This window comes from Calypte anna, chromosome 25, assembly GCF_003957555.1.
Source record: "Calypte anna isolate BGI_N300 chromosome 25, bCalAnn1_v1.p, whole genome shotgun sequence".
Classification (NCBI taxonomy): Eukaryota; Metazoa; Chordata; class Aves; order Apodiformes; family Trochilidae; genus Calypte; species Calypte anna.
Window position 1 is genome coordinate 2,138,472 of NC_044270.1, and position 8,827 is coordinate 2,147,298.

The following is an 8,827-nucleotide window of genomic DNA, read 5'->3' on the forward strand; positions in this document are numbered from 1 at the left end:
CCACTGGTGTCACCTGGGAGCGGGAGATCTGCTTTATTCCCAGGCCTGAGACCCCAAAAAAAAAAAAAAAAAAAAAAAAAAAAAAAAAAAAAAAAAAAAAAATCAAAGTTGTGGAGTGGAACCGTGGCACATCCAGAGGGGCAAATCTGTTTTCCTGAGTTCTCAGCACAGGGAAATCTTCCTGGTGGAGGAAACTTTCCTTGGATGCTCCCTGCACCCACTGGATTAATGGTATTCCCAGTTGGAAGTGATGGGAAATAAAAAAAGGGAAGGTTTAGACGTAGGGGCTGGAACCCTCAGTGCCTTGCAGGGATATGGGGATGGGGATGGCTGCAGGGATTTGGGGATCCAAAAATGTCCCAAAAAGGGGAGATTTGGATTTGGGCAGAGCTGGGAAACTCTGATTCCTCACAAATGGGGATGGGACAGAGCATGTGGATTGTATGTTTTTTTTTTTTTTTTCCTTTAATTTAGGTGTTGACTTGTAACCAAGGCACTTTAGAAAGCTCAGGGGGTGAGGTCTGACCCTTCACTTCTTTTTCTCTCTATTTAACCAAAGCCTCTGGAGAGCCATCGTCCAGAAAATCATGGAATGGCTTGGGTTGGAATGGACCTCAAGGGACCCCTCCCCCCAGCCCAGGGGGCTCCAAACCCCATCCAAACCCCCAACAATTCCAGGGATGGGGCAGCCACAGCTTCTGGGGGTAACCTGGGGCTCAGCACCCTCACCCCAAAGAATTTCTCCCCAATTTCTCCTCTCCATCTCCCCTCTCCCAGTTCAAAGCCATTCCCTCTCATTCCATCCCTCCAGGTCCTTGTCCCAAGTCCTTCCCCAGCTTTCCTGGATCCCTTCAGGCTCTGGAAGGTGCTTTGAGGTCTCCCCAGAGCCTTCTCCTTCTTTCTCCTTCTCCTTCTCCTTCTCCTTCTCCTTCTCCTTCTCCTTCTCCTTCTCCTTCTCCTTCTCCTTCTCCTTCTCCTTCTCTCCTCTTCTTCTCCTTCCTTCCTTCTCCTTCTCCTTCTCCTTCTCCTTCTCCTTCTCCTTCTCCTTCTCCTTCTCCTTCTCCTTTCTCCTTCTCTTCCCTTCTCTCCTTTCTTTCTTTCTCCTTCTCCTTCTCCTTCTCCTTCCTTCTCCTTCTCCTTCTCCTTCTCCTTCTCCTTCTCCTTCTCCTTCTCCTTCTCCTTCTCCTTCTCCTTCTCCTTCTCCTTCTCCTTCTTCTTTCTCCTTCTCCTTCTCCTTCTCCTCCTCCTTCTCCTTCTCCTTCTCCTTCTCCTTCTCCTTCTCCTCTTTCTTCTCCTTCTCCTTCTCCTTCTCCTTCTCCTTCTCCTTCTCCTTCTCCTTCTCCTTCTCCTCCTCCCTCTGCCTGAACATCCCAGGGAAAGGAGATAACTTCAGGATGCTTTTTCCCTTCTCCTCCCTACCACTGATCTCTGAGGGGCACTTCAGTTACAAAAAAGCCATTTTTCTCCCCCTTTTCTCCAGCCAGCTCAGTCCCACACAGCTCCAGTCCTTTTCCATGGATGGAGGAGGATGCTGCATCCAGGCTCCGGGCTTTGCTCCATGGAGAGTGGGAAGAGAGAGCAGGAAAAGAAGAGACCCCCCCAGAAAAGTGAATTTGGGCACATCCAAGGCTTCTTAGAATTCCCTTCACCTCAGCCTTGCCCCAGGGATTAAGGATCTGGACCAGATTCCAAGCTTTCAAAAACGGGAAGGACAACCAGGGCTGGGCACAGGGATTTGACCCCTTTGGGTTTATCCCACAAATTTCTTTCCTGAGGCCTCTTGAGCTTTTCCAAGCTCATGAGGAAGCAGAATCAGGGCCTTGAGCCAATTTAAATCTTATTTTTTTTTTCTTATCAGTCTAGACATCCTCATTATCCTGATAAATGTCTGATCCTGCCTGGAATCCCACTAAGCTCCTGCCTGGGCTGAAGGCAGAGGGCACTCACCCCAAGCCAGGAATCCCCTTTGGATGGGAAGCTCCAAGCTCAGGGAAGTGGTGCTGGAGCCAGGAGGTGGTAGGAGGAATCTTTTCCCCCATCCCAAGTCATTCCCATTAATTATTCCTGTTATTTAAGAGATCCTCTTCAGGATGCCCATCCCTTGGCTTGGAAAGGCAGCGTTTCCATAGCAACGGGGAGATGTGGGCTGCTTTCCAGGCATGTCAAGTGGACTTCTTCCCTCAAAAAAAAAAAAAAAAAAAAAAAAAAAAAGGGATGAGAGCCCATCCCAAAGCTTGGGGGGGAACCAGGAGGGAGCTGGGATGCCCTGGATGGCAGAGGGGAAGGTGACAGCAGAGGCAGGCCCAGCATTTCCTAATATCCCACTTTTAGGTTCAATATTAGGAACAACTTCTCCCTGGAAAATTCCCAGAGGTGGAATCCTAATCCCTGGAAGGATTCCCAAGGGAATTAGGGATCCCTAATTCCCAAGCCCTGGAGCTGTGGTGTTGAGAGCCATAAGGCAGGGGTGGCCTTGGTTGGGCTCGGATGCTCTGAAAGGGCTTTTCCAACCCAAATTCCATGATTTTTTAGGTGGGAAGAGGAGCAGGGATGACGTGCAGCAGCTCTGGGAGTCAGGATAACTCCAGGGATCTCCAGATTTTGGGGGGGACACAGGGAGGGGACAGCAGTGCCCAGGGCTGAGCCCTCAGGACTGCTTCCCAGGTGCCTTTCCAGCTCTTTGGGGCTTTTTCCAAGGACTCCCAGGTTATCCAGAGGTTCTTGTGGGCACAGAGCCCTCCTGATCCCCCCCAATTCCTTCCCAACTCCTTCCCAGAGCTCTTTCCTGTCTCCAGCTCCATCCTGGAGCCATTTCTCCAGCTCTTTCCTTCCCAAAGCAGTCCCAGCCCAGCTCCAGATTTTTCCCTTTCCATCCCTCTTTTCCCACCCACAGGACACGGGACCAGGAATCCAACAGCCCCAAGCACCCTTTTCCTAGGCTGAGGAGATTCCAGCTTCCCAAATTTTGACACCAAACCAGCTGAGAATTTTCCAAGCCTGAGGGCTCAGGCTGCCCAGGGCAGGGATGGAATTCCCAGAATCTCTGGAAAAGTTTCCAAACCCTGGAGCTGGGATGCTGAGGGACCTGAAAAGTCTTTTCCAAGCAGCACCATTTGTTGGTTCCATCCCATGGTTCCGGAGAAACCTGGAAGAGATCCCTTGGGAGCTGGGAAAAATCCCTTCCCTGGGGTGTTCCCTTGGGAAAGCAGCTCCCAGGAATGCTTTGGAACACCTGGGAATGGCAGGGATCAAGCTGTCCCCACGGCTTCAGGGCAGCTCAGGTTGAGATGGAACCTTCAGGAGCATCCCATAGGGATCCCAACCCTTTTCCCACTATGGAAAAGCTGCTCCCAGAAGTGAGGAAACACAAAAGGAAGAGATTGGGAAGGGATGGGAGGAATTTTTTTTTTTTTTTCCATGCCCAGCAGGAAATCCCAGCCCTGCTTGGAGAGGGATCTCAACAGCTCCAGGCTGGAGCCCAGATGGATTTGATTTAATAACAAAGCCAGGGAAATTTGGGATTGGGGAGGATGGGATGGGATGGAATGGGATGGGGGGAGGGAAAATCTTGGGATCCTTTCCAAGCTTCTCCAGGGGCCCAATCCTCCTCCAACAGCAAAGAACCAGGGGTAGGGGCAGGATGGAGAATCCTGGATTGAAAGTTCCCTCCAAGAGCCAAGTTTTAGGGAATGGGAATTCCCCAGCCTGGGAATTTTTGAGGATGCTTTCAGGCACCTGAGTGAGAGGGAGAGCAGAGAGAGGAGGATTCCAGGAGTCCATCAGAGGTGCAAAAAAAAAAAAAAAAGATTGAGGAGGAAAGGAAAGGAAAGGAAAGGAAAGGAAAGGAAAGGAAAGGAAAGGAAAGGAAAGGAAAGGAAAGGAAAGGAAAGGAAAGGAAAGGAAAGGAAAGGAAAGGAAAGGAAAGGAAAGGAAAGGAAAGGAAAATTTGGAAGCAAAACCAAAAAAACCACTGAAAAGCTGATGCTGGATGAGATTTTTCTGGGATTTCGGAACCAGAGCCCAACTCTCCCCCCCTCAGCCACCAGATGGTGCTGCAGTTCCCTCCTCTCCCTATCCCGCCGCATCCAGGGATTCTCTCCACAGCTCCGCTGGAATTTTTCCCTCCGGAACGTCCTCATCCCAGCTCGGGGACAGTCCCGGTGTCACCATCACCACCCTGACACCGATCCGGGGGGGTGGGGGTTCCCCTGGTTTTATTTTCTTGGGATAAAGGAAGCCAGGATGGGCTCATCCCTAGGGATGCAATATCCCGGGATGTTGGTTTGACAGGGATAAGGGATGTGGAGAGGAAAGTGGGGGGGGGGGGATATGAAGCTGGATGAGCCCCCCCTGAGGTGCTGGGTCCAGTTTGGGGGTTCCCAGGAGGAGAGGGAGGTGTTGGAGCTGATCCAAGGGAGATCCTGGAGATGCTGGGAGGGGTTGGAGCAGCTCTGGAGGCTGGGAGAGAGAGTTGGGGGTGTTCAGGATGGAGAAAAGGAGGAGGAGGAGGAGAAAAGGAGGAGAAAAAGAAGGAGAAAAAGAAGAAGGAAGGGGAAGGAGAAGGAGGAGGAAGAGGAGGAGGAAAAGAAGGAGAAGGAGAAAAAGGAGAAAAGGAGAAGGACAAAGAAGAAGGAGAAGGAGAAAAAGAAGACGGAAGGGGAAGGAGGAGGAAGAGGAGGAGAAGGAGAAAAGGAGAAGGTTCTGGGGCCGCCTCCATCCTGCCCCAAGCTGAGCTTTCAGATCAAAGCAGGGATCTCCCTGGCTTCCCCCAAACCTCCTCCTCCTCCTCCTCTGGCAGTGGTTGAACCCCAGGCTTGGCAGATCCCATCCCAGAGCCACAGGGCACTTGGCAACAGGGAAACAAAACAACCCCATCCCCAGAGCCCTTCCCATTCCCTGAGCCCTTCCCATCCTGGGCAGGAGGGAAGAAAATCCCTCGGGCCGCTCAGCCTCTCCTCCCGGAGCCCAAAAACCAAAAGCCAGAACTTTTCCAGCTTTTTTTCCCCCTTTGTGGTTATCCTCCTGGTTTCCAGCCTGCTCTGCCTTCCCCAAAACCCTTCCTAGAAACTTCCCATTCCTCCTCCACCCGTGGATTTTCCGTCCTCTGCCAGGTGGGAGCTGCAGCTTTGCTCCCAGACTCATTCCTGAGGGGGTTGGGGGAATTCTGCCTTCCCTGGGGCTGCCTCGCCACGGGGAGATTTGTTTTCAACTTCTTTTTCCCTTTCTTTTTCTTTTCTTTCTTTTTTCCTTTTCCTTTTTCTTTTTATTTTCTTTCTTTTTTATTTTCTTTCTTTTTTCTTTTCCTTTTTCTTTTTTTTCTTTTCTTTTTCTTTTTTCTCCCCTCCCCTCCCCTCCCCTCCCCTCCCCTCCCCTCCCCCTCCCTCCCCTCCCCTCCCCTCCCCTCCCCTCCCTCCCCTCCCCTCCCCTCCCTCCCCTCCCCTCCCCTCCCTCCCTCCCCTCCCCTTCCCTTCCCTCCCCTTCCCTTCCCTTCCCTTCCCTTCCCTTCCCTTCCCTTCCCTTCCCTTCCCTTCCCTTCCCTTCCCTTCCCTTCCCTTCCCTTCCCTTCCCTTCCCTTCCCTTCCCTTCCCTTCCCTTCCCTTCCCTTCCCTTCCCTTCCCTTCCCTTCCCTTCTTCCCAAATCCCTTCCTTTCTCCTCAGGAATTCCTGGAGGTTCCCAAGTTCCTTGGGGCAGAGATTTTGGGAGGATTTGGGACATTTCAGCACCCTGGGGGTTTTTGGCTCCCCCTGGGCTGCTTCTCCCTGGGAATTTCCTCTTCCCTCAATAAAGAGAATTCCCAAATCCATGAATTTTCCACCTCTAATGGATGCAGGGCTGTGATTACCTTTTATTACCAGCCAATTAAAGCCAATTAAAGATAATTAGCTAATTAAAACTCCTCTCTACACAAACAGCACCCCCCCCTTCCCATTCCCTTCCCCATTCCCAGAGGGAATTTGGGATCCCCCCAGGCAGCATCCCAGAGCTCATGGATTCATGGAATGCTGTGATCCAGCTCCCATCCCAATCCCTATCCCGGATTTTTCCAGCCCTGGGAACCTTTCCTGGCAGAGCTGGAGTGATGGGAACCCCCGGAGCAGATCCCTCTCCAAGCTCTGGGCATTCCCAGGTGTTCCAAAGCATTCCTGGGAGCTGCTTTCCCAAGGGAACAGCCCAAGGAAGGGATTTTTCCCAGCTCCCAAGGGATCTCTTCCAGGTTTCTCCGGCATCAGGGGATGGAACCAAGAAATGGTGCTGCTTGGAAAAGACTTTTCAGGTCCCTCAGCATCCAGAGCTTGGAAACTTTGGAAGTTTGGGAACTTTTCCAGGGATAAAGTCTGGGCTTGATATTTTATATTTTTTTATTTTACTTTATTTTTATTTTATTTTATTTTTTCTAATTTATTTTATTTATTGTATTTATTTTATTTATTTATTTTTTTCTCCCATGCGCGGTGGAGGGGCGGGGGGGGGGAGTTGAACTTTTTTAATTTTTTTTTTTTTTTTTTCAAAAAAAAACACAAGGGAGGAGGAAGGAGGGAACTGTGGGAGTCCCACACTGCCCCGCGGCTTGGCACCTGCCCCGCTCAAACTCCGCCTTCATCCGCGGAGCTGCGATCCCATGGGTGCCCCCCCACCCCCCCTTATCCCGGGGTTCCAGGGTCCCCCTTTCCCTGGATGCTCTTCCCAGTCCCTTGGAGGTGGGAAATGCTTTGGGGGGGTCCCCAGGGTTGGGGGGGTCCCCAGGGAAGGGTTTGAAGGGGGTGGAGGGAGGAAAAAAGGGAATTAAGGTGGAAATGAAAAAAGGAGAAGGGAAAAGGAGGAGCAGGGACGAACCCTGAGTGGGTTCTCCCCCCAACACCCATGGGATCCTTTGGGGGTTGGGGGACCCCAAAACCCCCTATTCCAGTTGTCCCCCCCCCAGTCCCAGTTCCTCCCAGTTCCTCCCAGTTCCCAGTTGTTGCTTTTTTGAAAGTTGGAGCCTGGGGTTTCGCTGCTGGTTTTGTGTCGTCCCCCCCCTTTCCCTGGATGCTCTTCCCATGGGATCCTCTGGGAATTGGGGGTGCAAAGAGGGTTGGGGGAACCCCAAAACCCCCCTATCCCAGTGCCAGCTAGGCTGCGCGCCCCCCCCCAGTTGCTCCCAGTTGCTCTCAGTTCCAGACCAGTTTGCCGTTGTTGCTTTTTGAAAGTTGGAGCCTGGGCTTTCGCTGCCGTTTTTGTCCCCCCCCCTCTCGTCTCGGGGGGGGGAGGGATGAATGGATGGGGGTGGGGGGGGCGGGGGGGGGTGACTCATTGGCTTAATCACCTTAATTAATCCCGCGCTGCCACGCGTGCCTCTGTTTCCCTCTGTTGCTCCGTTGCTGCGTGACTCACTCCCACTCCCACTCCGGTTCTGCTCCGCCCTTGGGGGGGGGGGCGGGGAGGGGGGGAGGGGAATCCGGTTCAGCTTTTTGGGACTTCAATGGCACCCCCCCCCCCCCCCCCCCTTTCCGCAGGGCAAGGTCGGGGGGGGGTTCCTTAGGGTGGGTGCCCCCCCCCCCATCTCCCCTTGATTCAGAGTCCGGGTTGGCAGGGACGGGGGGGGGCAAGGGAGAAAGATGGAACCCCCCCCCCCCATCGTTGCCCCCCCCCATCATTGTCCCCAGAACTTGGGGTGCACCCCAGGGGTACTGCACCCAGGGGACACCAGAACCTCCCCCCCATAGTTCCCCCCCATCATTGCCCCCCCCTCCCCAGTTTGCTTTTCCATCCCATTCCCAGCTTTCCCACTCCCGAGCAGGATGGATGCAACAACCCTGGGGGGGGGGGACACAGGGACAAAACTTGAAGAGGGGGCGACCCCCCCACCCCCCCCCAGGAGAACTGGGGGTGCCGGGAAGGCTGTGGCATCACCCCGCATGAGGAACTGGGAGGACTGGAAAAACCTCGAGCTAGGAACTGGGGATACTGGGAGACCTGGGGGGGGGGGGAACTGGGAATGACTGGTGGCACCAGGAAGGGTACTGGGAGAACTGGACTCAACTGGGATTGAGGGAATCAGAGCTGGAAGGAGCAGGGGAAATGGGGAGAAGGGAGCAAACTGGGCACAAATGATACTGGGAGAACTGGGAAATGGTGACAGCAAACTGGGGGGGGGGCAGGGGGACAAGAGTGTGTGTCCCCCCAGGGCCTGGGGGTTTGGGGGTGTCCTGGGCTCCTTCTTCATGGCCCCAGAACTTGGGGTGCAGCCCAGGGGTCCTGCACCCAGGGGACCCCAGAAAGCCCCAGGGGGTGCACAGGGGGGGGCCTGGGCAGGGGCGGTTTATAGGGGGACCCTACAAGCGTCCTACAAGCACCCAGGTTTGTAGGGGGTCAGGGGTGCTTGTAGGGGGCAGGGGGTGCTTGTAGGGTGTCACCCAGGGGATCAGGGGTGTTTATAGGGTGCAGGGGGTGTTTATAGGGGGTCACCCAAGGGCAGGGGGTGTTTGTAGGGTGCCTCCCAAGGGGAGGGGTGTTTATAGGGGGTGACCCAGGGCATCGGGGTGTTTATAGGGGGGTCACCCAGGGGAGGGCAGGGGGGTGTTTGTAGGGTGTCTCCCAGGGGTCAGGGGTGTTTATAGGATGCAGGAGGTGTCTATAGGGGGTCACCCAGGAGGAGGGCAGGGGGGGCTCGTTTGTAGGGGATCACCCTAAGGGGTTGCGCTCCTTCCCCACTCCCTTTTCCCTAGGGATGCTTTCCCAAGCCAGGCTGGGAGTGCTTGAAGAGCTCCGGTCGGATCTCCACCCCGGTTCTGACTCCACCTTCCTCGGCGGCTCCTCCTCCTCCTCCTCCTCCTCCCCCCCCCCCCC